This window comes from Hypanus sabinus, chromosome 6 (assembly GCF_030144855.1).
Source record: "Hypanus sabinus isolate sHypSab1 chromosome 6, sHypSab1.hap1, whole genome shotgun sequence".
Classification (NCBI taxonomy): domain Eukaryota; kingdom Metazoa; phylum Chordata; class Chondrichthyes; order Myliobatiformes; family Dasyatidae; genus Hypanus; species Hypanus sabinus.
Genome location: NC_082711.1, coordinates 26,122,124 through 26,141,246, shown reverse-complemented (window position 1 = coordinate 26,141,246; position 19,123 = coordinate 26,122,124).

The following is a 19,123-nucleotide window of genomic DNA, read 5'->3' as shown; positions in this document are numbered from 1 at the left end:
CGGGGCCTAGTGGATAAGGCATCGGTCTATGATCGGAAGGTCACTGGTTCGAGCCTCGGCTGAGGCAGAGTGTTGTGTCCTTGAGCAAAGCACTTAACCACACATTGCTCTGCGACAACACTGGTGCCAAGCTGCTTGGGTCCTAGTGTCCTTCCCTTGGACAACAATGGTGGCGTGGAGAGGGGAAGGCTTGCAGCTTGGGCAACTGCCGGTCTCCCATACAACCCTGCCCAGGCCTGCGCCCTGGAAAAACCTTCCAAGGCACAAATCCATGGTCTCACAGACTAATGGGTGCCTATAATAAACCAATTTAATTTACCATTTTCTGCACTTTGCTTTACTTTTTACAACCTCAGCGTAACGATGATCTATCTATCGGGACCATCGTCTATTGTCATGTATAGCAAGGCACACTGAAAAGGCTTTTCACTGTCTCTTGGTACAGGTGACAATAATAAACTGATTGCAAAGCCCAAAGCCACAGGAAGAGTTCTGTATCATGTCGTATAATTGTCACATAACATGCTACATTCAGTCCACTAGGCGTGACCCGGACTCTGTGCAAATGCCGTGTCGTTCTCTGAACCCACACCTTCGCACTTCATTTTCTTTTCAGGCATTGGCCCGATTCCTCTTGGAAAGCTTCTGTTCAATCCAATCCGACTGCCTGAACAAATTGTGTCAAAAAAGGATCTCGTGCTTTCCCGGCATGCATGACCAATAAACTCATCTCGGACTTCCAGCCGGGTACTGGTATCCGTGGCAGAGTTTGCCATCAAAACTTCCGTTGGCATCGATACCTGTACCTGGCCGGAAGCCCCGGAAAAGTTTATGTCAAGTTTATTGTCGTGTAACAATATACGTGTATACTATCAAACGAGACAGCGCTTCTCCTGACCAGGGTGCAAAGCAGAGTAGTACAGTAGGAAAGCAAGAATTAAATCGACTAATGAATTGAGCATAGATAGACAAACTAAAGTGGATAAATTAATGTTGTAGGGTACAGAAGCAGTTCATTCCGGAGTGCATCCAGATTGCTCCTTAAAGACACCCTCTCTTCATCTCCCCTCTGCCTTTTACCTCAGACCTCAGTCTCTGGTCACCAACGCTGCTGCCAAGTGAAACATTTCCCCCCTTCACTGCCTGGATGACATAATCTTGATCAGACTGTATTCCTGTCACATAAACTGCAAGCAGCATAAATATTTTATGGCAATACTTTATGCATGTAAATGGCCTGTGATCTTATTAAAAGTTGCTATAGTAACAAGTAGTTATTTTAGCAAGAAGAGACAAATAGATAAAAAGTTAACATTCCTCGCCAGCTCATTGGGGAGGGCAATTAAAGCTGACTGATAATCGGCGGGTCGTTAAATAATACCTTTTTAAGTCATCCAGCCGTTTAGCTGATCGGCGGAGAAGAAAAGTACTTCAAATAGCCACTGCGGGGCAGTGTTTGCACACAGTATCCCAAGCGAGGGACGAGCGGGGGGGACATCGCAAGGGAAAGGAGAAGAGTAATTGGACAATGAACGTAGTTAAAATGGCACACGATGGAGCTCACATTGTTGGTCAGGGCTCGCAGACAATGTCACCATCTACTTATAGCCGTCCTACCTTAGGGCACAGAATCTTCTGTGAATTAGGTTATTCCCGCTAACTGCAGCTCGTCAGGCAATCCGTGGGGAAATTTACTTGCAACAAGATGACCCTGTTAGATATTTTCGTTCTGTATCTCATGAGAGTCCCTTTCCGAAGCCTTTATATAATCCCCCACACGGCACGGTCATTTTTTTTTATTTTGAGAGAGGAGATTGGATGTAAAATCACATACAAATATTTTCTCTTTTGAGAAACGCAGCTTGAGTGTTTTTTCCGGGCAGGTAATATTTATAAAGGTATCACTGAGGTCATATTGGTCACTAAATCTGAGGGATTGTGCAGTCAGTATTCTTCATAGTTTCACTGACTGATGTCACTGAAGCTAATGTACTCCAGGGCAACGTGCCACGTAAATTTAAGCAGTTGACTTTATAGAGTGTCGGTTTATTCGGTAAACTATTAGGTGAGATAGTTACCGCCCCGACGGTTTGTGCAATCAGCAAGAATGATCCTTTCATTATGTCTTCTCTGTAAAGGCTGAGACAGGCAGAGCTATCAGGAAGACAAAGGCTGGAGAGGTATTTTACTCAAAACAGCACACTCACACACTCACACTCTAATATCAAAGAAGAAACTAAAAGCTTTTTTTTTAAAGTATGTAAAGGGTAAAAGAGAGCTGAGGGTAGGTATAGGACCAATAGAAGGTGACGCTGGTGAGATTGTAATGAGAGATGCAGAGATGGCAGAGAAACTGAATGGGTATTTTGTATCAGTCTTCTCAGTGGAAGACATCTGCTGTAAGATGGACATTGAAGAGTGTCAGGGAAGTGAAGTTTGTGCAGTGAAAATTAGGACTGAGAAGGTGCTCAGGAAGCTTAATGGTCTGAGGGTGGATAAATCTCCTGGACCTGATGGAATGCACCCTCGGGTTCTGAAGGAGAAATTGCAGAGGAATTAACGATGATCTTTCATGAATCGATAGATCCTGGCATTGTACCAGAAGACTGGAAAATTGCAAATGTTACTCTGCTATTTAAGGAGGGTGGGAGACTGCAGAAAGGAAACTATAGACCTGTTAGCCTGACAGCAGTGGTTGGGAAGTCGTTGGAATCGATTATTAGGAATGAGATTATGGAGTACCTGGAGGCTCATGACAAGATAGGCCAAAGCCAGCATGGGTTCCTGAAAGGAAAATCCTGTCTGACCAACCTACTGCAGGTTTTTTGAAGAAATTACAAGCAGGGTAGACAAAGGAGATGTAGTAGATGTGGTGTACTTGGATTTTCAGAAGGCCTTTGACAAGGTGCCACACATGAGGCTGCTTAGCAAGATAAGAGCCTATGGAATTACAGGGAAGTTACTAGCATGGGTGGAGCTTTAGCTGGTTGGCAGAAAACAGAGAGTGAGAATAAATGGATCCTATTCTGGCTGGCTGCCAGTTACCAGTGGAGTTCCACAGGGGTTAGTGTTGGGACCACTGCTTTTTACGATGTATATCAATGATTTGGACTATGGGATTAATGGACTTGTGGCTAAGTTTGCCGATGATACAAAGATAGGTGAAGGAGCGGGTAGTTTTGAGGAAACAGAGTCTGCAGAGAGACTTAGATAGTTTAGGGGAATGGGCAAAGAAGTGGCAAATGAAATACAATGTTGGGAAATGTATGGTCATGCACTTTGGTGGAAGAAATAAATGGGCAGACTAATATTTAGATGGGGAGAGAATTCAAAATACAAAAATGCAAAGGGACTTGGAAGTCCTTGTGCAGGATAACCTAAAGGTTAACCTCCAGCTGGTGAAGAAGGCAAATGCAATGTTGGCATTTATTTCTTGAAGTATAGAATATTAGAGCAGGGATGTGATGTTGGGATTCTATAAGGCACTTGTGAGACCACACTTGGAGTATTGTGTGCAGTTTTGGGCTCATATTTTAGAAGGGATATACTGACATTGGAGAGGGTTCACAGAAGATTTACAAGAATGATTCCAGGAATGAAAGGGTTACTGTATGAGGAACATCTGGCAGCTCTTGGGCTGTATTCCCTGGAGTTCAGGAGAATGAGAGGGGATCTCATAGAAATATTCCGAATGTTAAAAGACCTGAACAAATTAGATATGGCAAAGTATTTCCCATGATAGGGGAGTCTAGGACAAGAGGGCATGACTTCAGGATTGAAGGACGTCCATTTAGAACAGGAATGTGGAGAAATTACTTTAATCAGAGGGTTGTAGATCTGTAGAGGCCAAGTCATTGGGTGTATTTAAGGCAGAGATAGATTGGTTCTTGATTAGCCAGGGCATCAAAGGGTGTGGGGTGAAAGCAGGGGAGTGGGAATGACTGGAAGAATTGGATCAGCCCATGATTGAATGGTGGAGCAGACTCGATGGGCTGAAAGGCCTTCTTCTGCTCCTATATCTTATGGTGTTATGGTCACACACACTCACATACATACACACACACAGAGCTGGAGGAACTCAGCAAGTCAGGCATCATCAGTGAAAGAAAATGAAGACTCAATGCCATGGGCTGAGACCCTTTATCAGAAATCAGCCCAAAATTTCCACTGTCCATTTCCCTCCATAGATAATGCCTGACCCGCTGAGATCCCCCAACATCTTGTGTTTGCTGATCCAGATCTCCAGCATTGGCATTCTCCCTTGCGCCAGAGGAATTCCAGCTCAAACATGAAGTGAGGGTTACCTCCGATTAAACAAGGGTGGTGACACGACATTAAAAATAATCCATCATAAAGCAGTTTGACAAGCCTAGCCAGTATGATACACATGGGAGTGAGGCCAGATACCCACCTCCTCCCTCATTCCCACTGCTGCCTGTGTGGAGTTGGACTACGACTACATGGGTTTCCTCTGGGTGCTCCGGTTTCAAGCCACACTCTAAAAGACATAAGGGTAGTAGGTTAATTAGTCGTGGAAAATTTCCCATGATTAGGCTAGGGTTCAATCAGAGTATTGCTGGGTGTTGAGGCTTGAAGGGCCTATTCTGCGCTGTATCGCAATAAATAAATGATAATGGAATAAGCTGAAGGGGATGAATTGCCTCCTTCTATCCCACCATAGCATTCCATAAAGCGACTGGGCAGATCGGAAGTTTCAAAGTAAGGGAACGACTTGGCCAATGGGGAAACCAAAGGGGGGCAGCAGCTCAGCTTTAGTGAAGGGCCTGTTCCTGTGCTGTAATATTCTATGTTTTAAATACGGTCACCGTGGTAATGAAAAGAGTAAATTTACTTACAGCAAAGTCCCACAAACAACGTGTATAATAGGCAATCTGTTTCAGAGACGAATATATATAAAGAGAAATGAGAGATACCGTGTGTGGTCTGTGTAAATATACAGTCTCTCTTCCTCTGCTTATATATAACCACTTTTTATAATGTTTGCATTGTAAGTACATGCTATTATTTTATAATTATGCACACTTTATTCCATATCGTACTTTAACCTATAACTTTATTTTTATGTGGTTCCTTATAATTGTTGAAAGTTGTTTTTTGTTGTAAGTCATGCCAACACACCACTGCAAATTGCTAATACATGCAAATGTATATGGCGAATAAAGATGATGCTTATTTTAGTAAATAATGCCATGGGATCTATTGCATCCAAACGGAGAGCTGACACAGCCTCAGTTTAACATCTTATTTAAAAGGCAACACCTTTAACAACATAGCAGTCCCCCAGTACTGCATTGTCAGGCCAGCCAAAATGGGTGTACTTATGTTTGTGGAGTGGGATTTCAACCCAAAACCTTCTCACTCAGAGGAAAGAGTCCGATAAACTGAGCCACAGCGAAACAAATGCACCTGTTCCTCCAGGAGAGCTTATTCACCTGTGCAGGCCAATTGGGCAACCGTTCAGCTATTACAGGATAATTGAGAATGAATGAATGCGGATGGCCAACAAGGAACGTTTTCAATCATCCTCGTTATTTCTGCTCTCCCTTTCCTGGTGACCTTGCCACCGGGAGGAATGAAACAATTATGAAACCATTAACCCTATGTTTGCCTGAAGGAAGAAAAGGCAAATAAGGTAACCTGCTTTTTCAGCTACAATTGAAGTACAGATCCGGGGGTGGGGGGGAGGGGTTGGGCAGATTTCCTGCTTGTTTACTCCTGAACTGCAGCACATCCAGGCTGACAGAGTTGCAACAATAACACAAGTAAGAATTACAAACAAAGCAATTTAATGATGAGTTTCCCATCATCCTTTATGCATATTCAGGACCAGTTCACCAATATCAGTCCCTGCCCCAGAAAACCGATTTGCCCCGGTTGGAATTGTGAGATTCCATTCACTTCATGTCCTCAGCATATGTTCCACAAACCGTTTTGTGTGCACCAAGGAAAGAGGTAAATAGATTTATTTGGTTTGTAAGTGATTCTCAGCTGTTTTAATATGACCCTCACAAGCAAGAGGCTTACAGCAAAGTCCCAAAGTGTGATAACAGACAATCTGCTTCAGAGTGGAATCTATAGGCCAAGACGTTATTAAACATCCTTATCACTTTAATTAATTAAAAATATTAACTAGTTTTAATTATTAGTTAAAATACAAACCATTTTTATTAAAATAGTAACCAGTTTTAATTAAAAATATTTGTTTTTCCAACAAACCTGCGTTTTTAATGAAAGTGGGGATTCCACTTTTAAATATTCTGCTTTAATAGGAAGAAACATAAATAACTGGACTCCATTAATTCCATGCATTAACTCAATTCAATGCTTTCGCGGAAGATTTTGAATTTAGGACTGTGCAAGGGTTTTACCGAAAAATTTGGACTGCAACTCAATGAGTGTGCTTTCCAGTCTGTTCTTGGCAGAGTTTCTCACGGCACACAAGGCTGAAACTCCGCCTTGCCACGTCAGAGGCTCAGCAGGTGCTGCTGACCCTGAAAATACGGGGCAACACGCAAAGGAGATTCAGTTTTAGATTTATTGATCACGGGTGCATCGAAACGCAGAGCGACATGCGTCATTTCCATTAGCAGGCTAGAGACGCGCTGTAGGCAGCCTTCGAGTGCAGCCACACATTACGGCGCCAATGCCAAGGAACTGAGAAGGTCAGGGAGCACCTCGGAGGGAATTGGACAGCTGATATTTCAGGTCAAGACCCTTCACTAATGTTGGTTTCTGAGTAATGATCCTGCAGGATTCCTTAAAGGTTAACTTGCAGATTGAGGGGGTGGTGAGGAAGACAAATGCAATGCTAGCATTCATTACGAGAGGACTAGGAAGTAAAAGTAAGTATGCGACGCTGGGGCTTTATAAAACATTGGTCAGATTACACTTCAAGTTTTGCGAGCAGTTTTGGGCCCCCTATCTAAGAAAGGATGTGCTGGGGTTGGAGAGGGTCCAGAGGAGGTTCATGAGAATGATTTGAGCAATGACAGATTTAACATATGAGGAGCATTTGATGGGTCTCACCCTGTACTTATTTACGTTTAGAAAAATGAGGGGGATCTCATTGAAATCTATTGAGTGTTGAAAAGCTTTGATAGAGTGGATGTGAAGGCAATGTGGGGAAGTGGGGAACAGGGAATGAAGCCTCAGGATACAAGGAATTGCCTTTAGCACAGGAATGGGACTAATTTCCATAGCCAGAGGGTAGTGAAGCTGTGATATATTTAAAGCAGAGGTTTATAGGTTCTAGATTTGTAAGGACATCAAAGATTATAGAGAGAAGGCTAGAGAATGGGGTTGAGAGGGATAATGAATCAGCCATATTGGAACTGCAGAGCAGACTCGATGGGCTGAATGGCCTAATTTTGCTCCCATGTTTTATGATCTGAGGTCTAAATTGTTGAGATTCACTGTGAAACTGACAGCCAAAATCAGGAAGCTGCTGTCTGCAAGTCCCAACTCCTCCTCAGGGAGCACCACTTTGGAATTTTTCCAGCATTGTCTTGGAAATCAGCAATTTTGGTAGCAACTTCCAGGCATTTTCTAATTGTTCATTCTGCTGAAGAAACTCTGAAAATGTGATGAGGTGCATGTGAACATATAATGTCTATAATTATTCCTCACCTGTGGCTCCAAGTAGCTGTTTGCATATGAAAGTTGGCACACCTTTAGTACTCGGCTTCAACAGGTAGGCCAAACCAGGTGAGCGTAGACGGTGAGCCTAGAGAGATGGGAACATGCCTGGCCTAGCATGCAAAGTTAGCTCCAACAGACTGGACGTGGGGAATCCACAGCGAGATCCAACAGCCAGGAAGGTGGTTCTGCAAGCTTCACGGAGAGCAAAGGGACAGAAGGAGTCATGGTCATCCACTGTAACCAAGGAAGACCTGAGTTATGATGACCACTGACTCTGGTTGAGGGTGGAACTGCCCCAGTGCACTGGCTTTTCCAATTTAAAAGGTCTTTGGCACGTTTCCTTTCATCATTTGATATGATAAACTTCACCAGCCCTAGAAAACACAACTTTGTGCAGGTACGTTGCATTATTATTCCAAAATTCTGTACATCAAATAAAGCATTATATTTCAGATAAACTTCGCTGGTGGTATCTCTGTTTCTGCCTTGATCTCTATTCTGATGCTGTGCCCTCTGGCCCAAGACTCCCCCACTATAGGAAATAGCTTCTCCACATCCACCCTATCTAGGCCTTTCAATATTTGATAGGTTTCAATGAGCACCCCCCAATTCCTCTAAATTCCAGCAAGTAAAGGCCCAGATCCATCAAATGCTCCATATGCATTAAACCTTTCATTCCCAGAATTATTCCTGTGGCCCTCCTCTGGATCCTCTCCAATGCCAGCACATCTTCTCTCAGACAAGAGGCCCCAAACTGCTCACAATACTCCAAGTGCAGTCAGACCAGTGCCTTATAAAGCCTCCGAATCACATTCTTGTTCTTGCATTCTAATCTCCTCAAAATGAATGCTAACATTGCATGTGCCTTTCTTACCACTGATTCAACCTTCAAGTTAACATTTAGGGAGTCCTACACAAAATCTCCAAAGTCCATTAGCACTTCTGCTTTTTTTAATTTTCTCCCCATTTCAAAAATAGTCTATGCCTTTATCGCCTCTACCAAAGTGCACGACCATACATTTCCCTGCTCTAAATTGCATCTGCCACTTCTTTGCCCATTCTCCTGTCTAAGTCTCTCTGCAGGCTCCCTGCTTTATTAACACTACCTGCCCCTCCACCTATCTTTGTATCATCTGCAAATCTGACCACAAATTCATCAATTCATCATCCAAACTGTTGATATATAGCGTGAAAAGAAGTGGTCCCAATATCGACTCTTTTGGAACGACACTTGTCAGCCAGCCAGAAAAGCCTGCCTTCATTCTGAGTCTCTGCCTCCTGTCGGTCAATCACGTTTCTATCAATGCTGTGATACCGTGGGCTCTTTACATTACAGAAGTATGATTTAGTGATTTCTTATTTCACAATTGGGAGAGATTTCTAAAAGAAAGCATCAAATGATTCCTTTTCCACATATGAATAATAATCTCACAGAAAGAAATAGAGCTGAAGAATAGACTGCATGTGCTTCTGGCATAAGGAAATAACTGGTGGATTTAGAGACAGAGGATTTAATGTTAGTTCAAAAAAGGCGGGGTTCTTAGAGTGAACGAACCTACGCTTTAAATGTACAGTTGGGTGGTCTGGTGGTCACCAGGAAATGACTCTCCTCCACCACTGTAATGGACCATATCTCAAATAACAATAAGTTGGAGTACAGGAAAGAGATAGACAACTGAGACACATAGTGTCATGACAACAACCTTCCCTCAATGTCAGCAAAAGAAAAGCTGTTCATTGACTTTAAGAAGGGGCTCCCGTTCACTATCAATGGCGTTGAGCTTGAGAGGATTGAGAGTTTCATGTCCCATTACAAACACATAGATGCCAGACCAGAAAAGCTTGCCAACACCTCTATTTCCTCAGGAGGCTAAAAAAAATTTCCCTTCACCCTGTCGACTCCTACCAATTTTAATCGATGCACCATAGAAAGTATTGTATCTGGATGCATAATGGCTTGGTAAGGCAACTGCTCTGCACATGATCACAAGGAACAGCCGAGAGTTGCGGACACAGTTTGGCATATCACGGAAAACAGCCTCCCCTCCATGGATTCTGTCCATACTTCTTGATTATGCTGGCTCCATCTGTATCCTTTCCTTCATCGCCTTCCTCTGCCTATCACCTACCTGCCTCTGTCTCCCAGCTTTAACCTCCACTCCCTCAGCTACCTCCTTCTGTCCTTCTTCATCCTCCCTTCCCTCAGAAGACCTATTACCCCTCCCCCACATCTTTCTAACTGGCGACCTTCCCTCTGTACTCTCGACCAAGATGCAAGGTCTCAATGGACAACATTGATAGTTTCTCCCCTGCGATGCTGCTCGATGCCTAGAGCTCCTCCAGCAGATTGACCTTTGCCCCAGATCCCAGCATCTCCACTCTCTTCTTCTTGTGCCTGCTTGGTGTGCATCATTACTCCCTTCCATTCTGGGAACTGTGGTGAGAATAAAGAACACCACCACCCCCACCACAGGGAGAGTCACTAAGGTTACCAGCAGGGACTGGGTCTCAATGACTGATTCAGAGAAGAGAGGATAATGTGGGAATCCTCACACTTTGGCCATGCAGAATTGAGATCACAACATGTTGGGACAATGGTTTTGGTACCGAGGGCTAATAGTTTGCCCCAGGCTAAACAGAGAGACAAGAACAAGAGAAAACCTGCAGATGCTGGAATTCCAAGCAACACACACAAAATACTGGAGCAACTCAGCAGACCAGGCAGCATCTATGGAAAAGAATAAACAGTCGACGTTCCAGGCCAAGGGCCACGTGAGCGAGCTAGGGCTGTTCTCTTTGGAATGAAAGCGTATATGAGGCAACTTGATAGAGATGTACGAGTTGATAAGAAGCATTGATTGAGTGAATAGCCAGAGACGTTTTTCAAGGGTGGAATTGACCCTTGAATTGGGCCTATCAGAGTTAACTTCTGTGTAAGAGTGGTGGATCCATGGAACACCCTGCCAGGGCTGCTGGTAGAGGCAGATAGATTAGGACATTTAAGAAATCCCGAGATAGGAATATGAATGATTGAAAAATGGAAGGCTATAGTGGAGGGAAGCATTTGATTGATCTCAGAGTCAGCACAACATCGCGGGCCGAAGGGAGTTGTACTGTGCTATAATATTCTACGTTCCAATATCAGGAAAGAGCCCTTGGGGCAGATGATGCATGCTCCTTCAGTGTTTAAGAATCTGCTCCAAAAATTAATCAGCCTTGAATCTTGGAGATCAAGAGGTAGCATTGGATTGACAGCTGGAAGGCCAGTAACTCCCAGCACAGGGCCAGTCCACCTCACTGAAGGGAGGAGCAACAAAGTTTATTGAGGCTCCTTAAAACTACCTCAGAGGCATGTCTGCTCGACAGTGCTGCTGAAAATGTACTGTTAGAACCACCAGCTTTCTTTTCTGTGGTTTACACTGTGCCTGCACTCCCTGCAGATGTGTGCTCAGGATTGAAGCTTGCAATAACCTTGATGGCCTGTTAGGCAAAAAAAAATCTTTCCATCTGATCTCTAAACAGCTTGTTGCCATCAATGGATGATCACATGACCGGCTTGTATCACTCAGGGCAATTCCTAAGATCTTCAGCTGAGCATGTCTGAAACAGCAGAGCATGTTTACCAGATCAAAAGCTCCCTGTAGCTTTAGTTGAATTGTCTGTAAGACATCTATTTATTTAACAAGAGAAAGCTGTTGTGAATTGGATAGAAAGTGCAGGGGCTGCCCTCCATTTGAGGGGACCTATCTGAACTGAACAAATTATATGTTGAAAATGCAACTGAGGATGTTTAAAATCTGTGCAGCAAGATTGCACTGCATGTTAACCAAGGATTTTTGAAAAATAATTACAAAGTCAACCCTCCACAGTGAAGCAAGTGGAGAAACAAGACATGTTAACAGTCAGTTGTCAAGATACCGCACACATTTAGATTGTAGTTAAAACTGCCCGACACAACAGCAGCAGCTCACACACCATCAAGGACTTGTATGTACAGACAGCTGCTGAGTAAAGGCCAGCAACAACATAAAGGGTCCCACCTGCTCTGTTTATGGACTGTTTGTCCCACTCGCATCAGGGAAGCGGCTACTCAGCCAGGACCACCAGACTCAAAACCAATTACTTCACCCAAGCCATCAGACTGATCGACACCTTCACCCACCAACCCACCCCACCACTACTTTATCATTTCCTGTCAGTCACCTTATGTACAAATACTTCTGTACCAAGTGTCACTTCATGGACATACAATCGATCTATGGATATAAGCTAACCTTATGTATTTATTTTTATTGTGTCCTCTGTGCTTATTGTATTTTTTATGCTGCATTGGTTCTGGAGTAACAACTATTTTGTTTTTCTTTGCACTTGTGTACCAAGTGACAGTAAGCAATCTTGAATCTTGAAAATAGACTGCCCACTAAGTTTATATGAATTGAATCAAGGAGAGTGAGTTGGAGAGGGTCCAAATAACCCCAGTCCTTTTAATGGAATCTGAGATCAATCTGGTCTCAGTATAAACAGTACGAGTCGAGAGAGATTATGGATGTGGTTATGAAAGAGTGAGAAGCCACCAGTGTTCAATATAATTCTCTCTATCTCTCTCTCTCTCTCTTACACACAGGTCTTCAAGACCATAGACATCAGGACCAGTGCTACATGAATTCCATTACTGCTTCTGTTTTTGACTAAAACAATGCTTTAGGTTTGTCCATAGGGAGTTCTGCCAAAGAAGATTTTGGCAGTGGGCCAGCAATACAGCATGACTCCAGTTCATATATTGTGATTGACTTGGTGTTTTGAAGTTGACTGGGAGCTGGGCTGTGGAAAAACAAAGCATTGCCAATGCAAGAACACCCTGAGGACCAAACGACACTCCACCTTGCAGTATAATCTAGATGTTAAATGGTCAGTCCTGGAATGTGGCCATTAAGATTGTAATGATGCATTGAAAGGGATTAACAGAATTAAAGGAATAATCATAATGCGAAAATTGGCAAAGTGTCCAGAGCTAGGAATCTCCACAACCTGCTGAACACAACATGCCAATCTGCCATTTGTTTCCAGTCGTATTGCTCCCTTGGTATCGCCAGTAGGTTTAACAACTTTGATGGATTTTCACATTAATTTCCTGTAAATCTTGCTGCTGAGTATTAAGCCGAAGTATCAATACTGCAATAACATCTTCAACATCCGTATTTCAGAAAGTAAGCAGTTTAAATGTGGATAATCACAACCTTCACTCACCTCAGCTCTGAACTGATTCCACAACCTATGGACCTACTTTCAAGGACACTACAATTTGTATTCTCAGTTTTATTTTATTTCTTTCTTTCAATGTTTGTTTGTTTGTTTGTTTATTTTTTTATTTACATGGGTTATCTTCTTTTGTGCATTAGTTGCCCCACAGTTGTGTGTAGTTCTTCATGGATTCTATTGTATTTCTTTGTTCCACTGTGAATGCCTGCAAAAAATGAATCTCAAAGTAGAATATGTTAACATTGAATGTATGTTTGTGGTCTTCCGCTGCTGTAACTCATCCCCTTCAAGTCATGTTTTCATGTTTTCCATTCAGAAGTAGTATTCTGCGCACCTCTGTTGCAATGCATGGTCATTTGAATTCCTGTCACCTTCCTGTCAGCTTGGACCAGTCTGGCCATTCTCCTCTGACCTCTCTCATTAACAAGGTGTTTTCACCCACAGAACTGCCAATCACTGGGTGTCTTTTTTGTTTGTTTTTCATAACATTCTTTGTAAGCCCTAGAAACTGTAGTGTGTGAAAATCCCGAGACCAGCAGTTTCTGAGATACCCAAAGCACCCTGTCTGGCACCAGCAAACATTTCATGATCAAAGTTACTTAGATTACTTTTCTTCCCCATTCTGGTGCTTGTTCTGAACAGCAACAGAACCTTTTGATGATATCTACGTGTTTTTATGCATTGAGTTGCTGGCACATGATTGGCTAATCAGGTATTTACATTAACAAGCAGATGTACAATTGAACCTAATAAAGTGGCCACTGGGTGTATACATTTTGATAATAAATTTACCTTGAACGTTTCGTGAAATATTGGTAATAGTAAAACAGCTCAATTTTGTACCTTATAATAATTTTTTATTCTAGTGTGAGTGAGAAGTATTAGAGTGGTCAGGCTTTGGGTCAACAGACTTTAGCAAGAACAGGTACAGGCTCTATATAAGTTTTGAGTAAGTTATTTTCCCTTCCTTTGTCTATTAGTAAATCGCTAGTGCAGTGACAATGGGTCTAGAGTTTGGTATGTTTTTGTGTGAGATGTAGGTACTCTGGGAAACCCACTCTCCCGGAGTGTACTGAGCAGCAGCTCCTTTGACACTATGTTAAAGACCTGGAGCTGCAGCTGGATGAATTTCAGCTCGCATGGGAGAATTGGGAGATGCTAGATAAAAACTGCAGGGAAATATTCACCCCCTGAGTTGCAGGCAGCAGTTACCAGGGTGATTGTCAGAAGAGGGAAAGGGAATAGGCTACCAGTGCAGAGTACCCTGTGGTTGTATCCTTCGATAATAAGTTTACCCCTTTGGATACAATTAGGGGCAACAACCTACCAGGGGGGAGCCACAGCGATTGAATCTCTGACATTGATTCTACTTCTGTGGCTTTGAAATGAAGGGGGAGAGAGGAGTGGAATAGTGATAGGAGATTGCATACTTAGAGGAGCAGTCAAAAGATACTGTGGATGTGAAAGAGATACCCGGATTGTATATTGCCTCCCAGGTGCCAGAGTCAAGGGATGTCTCAGATTGGCTCCACAGCATTCTAAAGGAGGGAGGTTCAGCAGTGAGAATTCATGGTACACATTTGTACTAATGGCATGGATAGGAAAAGGGAGGTGTCCTGAAAAGAAAATACAGGGAGTTAGGTAAAATGCTGAAAAGCAGGCCCTCTAGGGTAGTAATCTTGGGATGCTGCATGTTCCATGTGCCAGTGAGGGTAAGGATAGGCTGACTTGGCAGATGAATGCACAGCTGAGGAATTGGTTCAGGGGTCAGGGTTTCGGATTCCTGGATCATTGGGATCTTTTCTGGGGAAGGTATGACTTGTACAAAAAGGTTACTCCTGAATCCAAGGGGGACCAATATCCTTGTAGGTAGATTTGCTGGACCTATTGGGGGGGGGGGATCTAAACAAACCTGGAAGGGGATGAGAACTGGAGTGATAGAGCTGAGGAAGGGGTAGTTGGTATACAAGTAGATGCAGTGTGTAGTGAGGTTGCGAGGAAGAACAGGCAGATGATAAGGTAAAATTGCAGTCAGTGCTATGAATTGAAGTGTAACTAGAAGGCAAAATTGAAAATGGTCATGAATATGAATATACATGAATACTGAAGATGTTACATTTAAATGCACACAGCATACTGTATCAGTTATGACGTTGCAGCTATCACTGAGTCATGGCTGAAAGAAGATCCTAGTTGGGAGCTTAATATCCAAGGATATACTGTACATTGAATCAAAAGAATGGACAGGTATGTAGAAGGTGTGAGGTAAAGAAATATTAGTAAAGAATGAATTTAAAGCCTTAGAAAAAAGATGACATAAGATCAGAAGAATACACACAACATGCTGGAGGAATTCAACAGGCCAGGCAGCATGTATGGAATAAGAGTACAGTCGACATCTGGGCCAAAACCAAGATGTAGAATCCTTGTGGGTAGAGTTAAGAAATTGCAAGGGTAAAAGACCCTGATGGAAGTTATATACAGACCCTGATGAAAGTTACAACAGTAGCAAGGATGCAGGATACAAATAATGGGAGATAGAAAAGGCATGTAAAAAGGGTAATGTTATGATCGTCATGGGGGATTTCAATACGCAGGTAGATTGGGAAATTCAAGTTGGTGCTGGATCCCAAGAGATGGCTTCTTAGAGTAGTTGAGGCCACTTGGGGAAAGGTAATTCTGGATTGGGCGTTGGACAATGAACCAGATTAGAGAGTTTAAGGTAAAGGAACCCTTAGGTGAACAATGATGATAATATGATATAATTCACCCTGCAATTTGCGAGGGAGATGATAAAGTCAGATGTATTACATTGGTGTAAAGGGAATTATAGATGCATGAGAGAGGAGCTGACAAAAGTTGATTGGAAGGAGACACTAGCAGAGATGAGGCAGAACTGCAATGGCTGGAATTTCCAGAGGCAATTCAGAAGGCTCAGTATAGATACACTCTAAAGATGAAGAAGTATTCTAAAGGGAGGATGAGGCAACCATGGCTGACAAGGGAAGTCAAAGACAGCATAAAATAAAAAGAGAGTGCATATAATATATCAAAAATTAGTGGGGAGTCAGAGAATTGGAAAGCTTTGAAAAAACAGCAGAAGGCACTAAAAAGCCATAAGGAGAGAAAAGATTAAACATGGAGGTAAGTTAGCCAATAATATAAATGTCGATCCCAATTTGTTTTTCAGATATATAAAGAGTAAAAGAGATGTGAGAGTGGATATTGGACCACTGAAAAATAATGTTGGAGAGTTAGTAATGGGGACAAAGAAATGGCAGATGAACTGAATAAGTATTTTGTGTCAGCCTTCACTGTGGAAGACGCTTACCAGTATGCCAAAAATTTGAGAGTGTCAGGGGGCAGAAGTGAGTGTAGTGGTTATTACTAAGGAGAATATACTTGGGAAACTGAAAGGTCTGAAGATAGATAAGTCACCCTGACCAGGTGGTGTACACACCAGAGTCCTGAAAGAGGCAGATGAAAAGATTGTGGAGGCATTAGTAGTAATCTTTCAAGAATCACTAGAATGGTTCTAGAAGACTGGAAAACTGCAAATGTCACTCCACCCTTTAAAAAGGGAGGGAGACAGCAGAAAGGAAATTATAGGCCAGTTAGCCTGACTTCAGAGATTGGGAAGATGTTGAAGTTCATCATCATGAATGATGTTTTGGTTTTGGGATACTGTACTTGGAAACATATGTCAAATTCATCATGGTTTCCTTAAGGGGAAATCTTGTCTGACAAATCTGCTGGATCTCTTTGAGGAAATAACAAGCACGATTTACAAAGGGGAGTCAGTAAATGTTGTTTACTTGGATTTTCAGAAGCCTCTGACAAAGATGGCTTAGCAAGAGGATGCTTAACAAGCTAAGAGTATTAAGGAAAGCTACTAGCGTAGACAGAAGATTGGTTGACTGGCAGGAGGTAGAGCGTGGGAATAAAAGGGGTCTTTTATGATAGTCTGCTAGTGATTAGTGGCATTCCACGGTGGTCAGATTTGGCACTGTTACTTTTCCGATTACTTGTCTATGACTTGGATGACAGAATTGATGGTTTTTTGTCAAGTTTGCAGATGATATGAAGATAGGTAGAGGGGCACATAGTGTTGAGGAAGCAGGGGGTCTGCAGAAGAATTTAGATTGATTAGAAGAATGGGCAAAGAAGTGGCATATGGAATATTGTGTAGGGAACTGTATGGTCATGCACTTTGGTGGAAGGTATAAAAGCATAGACTATTTTCTAAATGGGGAGAAAATTTCTTAAAAATCAGAGGACTAGAATATAAAAGTAAGGATATGATGCTGGGGCATCAGAAGGCATTGGTCAGATCACATTTGGAATAATGTGAGCTGTTCTAGATTCCTTATCTAAAAGATCATTTGCTGGTATTGGAAAGTATCCAGAGGAGGTTCATAAGAGTGATTCCAAGAATGAAAAGTCTAACAATTGAGGAGCTTACTGGAGTTTAGCAGAATTCTTTTTTTTCACATTGGCTGTTGTTTATTCTTTTGGGTACAGTCTTTCATTGACTCTTTTGTTTCTTATATTTAATGTGATTACACACAAGAAAATATATCTCAGGATTGTATATGGTGACACTTATGTACTTAGATAATAAATGTACCTTGAATGAGGGGATCTCTTTGAAACCTATCAAATATTGAAAGGGCTAGATAGAGTGGATGAGGAGAGGATCTTTCCCATTGGGGGTGGGGGTGTGGGGGTGGAATCTAAGACCAGAGGGCACAGCTTCAGAATAGGGTACATCCATTTAGAACAGAAATGAAGCAGAATTTCTTTAGCCAGAGTGTGGTAACTCATTGCCACAGATGATTGTGGAGGCCAAGTCATTGGGTATATTTAAAGCGGAGCTTGCTAGGTTCTTTATTAGTAAGGGTGTCAAAGGTAATGGGCAAAATGCAGGAGACTGGGGTTAAGACGGATAATAAATCAGCCATGATGGAATTGTAAAACAAGACTCAATAAGCCATTTTATGTTTTACGTCAGGACAAAGGGTCTCAGCCTGAAACGTCAGCAGTGCTTCTCCCTATAGATGCTGCCTGACCTGTTGCGTTCCACCAGCATTTCATGTGTGTTACTTGAATTTCCAGCATCTGCAGATTTCCTCGTGTTTGGCAGAAATAATTAAAAGGAAAATTGATGCATTGTAGGGGGAAAAACAGATTTGAATAAAATGTCATGCAGAGATACCAAGTAATTTTCTGCCTGATACTCAATACTTACAATGCTTAAAATCCTGTCTTAAGCAATTCACTTAAACACTATTTGTGCTAAAATCGCTCTCCCTTCCAATCAAAGTGTTAAGCTCCCTTAACAACCTTTCTGTCTGATATTTCAGTGCCCTTTTCCAGATATTCTGTTGTGGCTCAGGAGATATCATTCTTACTGTTCAGTGAGAAAGTGAGAGTTTAGGTATCACAGTAGCATTGCAAGCACATCATGGTGGAATTGCATACTGTACTTTGTGTGATCTAAGTGTTCTAAGCTAGCATTGCCTCTATCTTCAACTTGTCTTCTCATAAATTATCTACGTTTTTCATCTTCACACTCCATTTTGTATCACTGCTTAATCCTACTTATTCAAGATTCAGTCATTGGTACATACAGCAAATGTATTCACCAAGTAAGATGAGCTCTTGCAACTGCACTGGAAACTCTTCCAATGATGACACACCAACCAATGCATTCTAATTCCTGCCATTGACCCAGGCTCAGACCCAACTGGCTAATTTCTCTGCAATCTCATACAACATAAAATGAAGCCATTTCAACCCACCAAATCTATGCTGCCTCACCAATATCTTATACAACTTAAACATAATTTCCCATCTCCTGTACTCAGTGCTTTTTTGCACTAGAGGCAATATACAGTAGCCAATAAACCTACCTACTCGTGCAACTTTGGGAGGAAAGTGAAGCATAGAGTCATAGAGCACTACAGCACAGAAACAGATTCTTCAGCTCGTCTATTATCATGCTGCCTGGTCCCATCGACCTGTACCTGGACTATAGCCCTCCATACCCCTCCCATCCAAACTTCTGTTGAATGTTGATATCAAACTTGCATTCACCACTTGCACTGGCAGCTTGCTGCACATTCACTACCCTCTTAGAGAACAAGTTTCCCTTCATGTTGCACTTAGAAACATTTCACTTTTCACCCTTAACCAATGACCTCTA